The sequence below is a fragment of the Pinus tabuliformis genome, chromosome 3_1 (genome assembly GCF_031772625.1).
Source record: "Pinus tabuliformis cultivar Carrire ecotype Pingquan chromosome 3_1, CPIR1, whole genome shotgun sequence".
NCBI classification, from domain to species: Eukaryota; Viridiplantae; Streptophyta; class Pinopsida; order Pinales; family Pinaceae; genus Pinus; species Pinus tabuliformis.
The window spans coordinates 415,559,460-415,561,312 of record NC_142301.1 but is presented as its reverse complement, the minus strand read 5'-3'; positions in this window follow the sequence as shown (position 1 = coordinate 415,561,312).

The following is a 1,853-nucleotide window of genomic DNA, read 5'->3' as shown; positions in this document are numbered from 1 at the left end:
TCATCACCTCCAACACTTCACATTTTTCTCTTGGCTGTATCCTATAGGTTCACTGTAATTCTTACAGGATCATCCTGTAGGTTTCTAGTACATCCTGTAGGTTTTCTTGAAATGGCCTGTTTTGAGGCCGAATTGATGGAAAACCTCTAGGAAGTCACCAAAATCCTCCCAAGGGTCTCCCACACCATCCAACCATCTCCTAACCCTTCCATCCAACCTCCAACATCCTTAATTCACCTGCCACATCACCAAAAGAAATTAGTTTTCATACTTGATTTTGCATGAAAAGACAAAAAGACAAAAATACAAAAATAGATTTATTTCAGTCTCTTTACTTGCACATTATTGATGTTTGATGATTCTTACTTCCACACTTAGATAGTAGCATTTGGTTCATGATAATTTAACATTATTTCAAAGCATAGTTTCTTGGCAGTTAATTAGGAAATGGTGTGATTTAGCATTGAATTTCCATCTCTTTCCTTGTACTTTCTTTCTTGCAATAGGTTAAGGTTCCATTGACGAGCCTCTAAATTAGACATAAATTAAGGCCCATGCCTCTAAATTAAAACATAAATTAAGGCCTATGACCATCCTTCAGCACATTAAACCTCTCTTTTTGCATTTGATAATTTATTTTTAACTTTAATATATTCATTAAGAAGGTTTATGAATAATTGAATATTTGTGTCTAATATTATTTATTTTTTGTGGAATATTATGAGAATATTGCGCAGATTATGAAGAGTTGGAGGAGGAGATAATTTAGGGACTTGTTCCCTACTACTAGAGGATCAATAATAAATAATAATTCAACAATATATTATGGAATTATGGCACAAATTGTGGAACTCTAATGATTGAAAAAATCTAGGAATGTGTTCCACTAATGAAGGGAGAAAATCCACTAATCAAGGGAGGAGATCCACTAATCAAGGGATTTCGGTGGGGAAAGCTTCCTCCATTCATGGGGAATTATTCTTAATCATTTTTTATAAGTACCAAGTCGAATTTGTCTCTAGGGAATGATTGAGAAAATCTAGGAATGCGTTCCCTGCCATTTAATGCAAATTCCTAGTATTAGCGACTAGATCCACTAATCAAGGGATTTTGGTGGGGAAAGCTTCCTCCATTCATGGGGAATGTTTCCTAATCACTTTGTATAAGTACCAAGTCGATTTTTCCTCTAGGGGGAGTTTTTCATTAGTGTTATTGTGGAGAGAGCTTATATTTTTGCAGCTCCATTGTATTTTCTTGCAGGGATGTAATTCTATTGATGAAAATAATGAAGATTGGTGTCATGTTCAGCTTCTAAATCTTGTTTTCCTCCATAGATTTCTAATTTTCCTTTGGCGTGGCCATCCTATGAACCTTAGAGCCATTTTGTATCATTTTCTTTCCTTCTTTTCATTTCTTATTCACATGCATCTCTAGTTTTTATGTCTTTCTATTTCTGCATTTAGGATTAATAATTTCTTGTTGTAGGATTGAGTTAAATGGTTGATGTAAGTTATTTTGCAGGATCACAAGAATTATTTCATCCTTGGAAAATCTTTGGAAGTTCATAATAATCATTTAGTTTCATGGATTAGTCTTCTCATTCCCAAATCTAGATTGATGGACCTCCTTTTTAGCAAAGAACAGTAAGTTTTTGCTATTTTTTAGAGCATGCTAACAAGATTCAACCGAATTGATTAAACTTGCATTAGATCACAAAAATATTTTATTTTATAAAAAAAGTTACCCCATTTCATTTTCACTTGATTTGGTTAGGCATTTCTTAGATTCACTAGCTCACTAGTTCTAAAATTTCTAGATTTTCGACTAGTAATGTTTTTTTTAATCTTTTTACA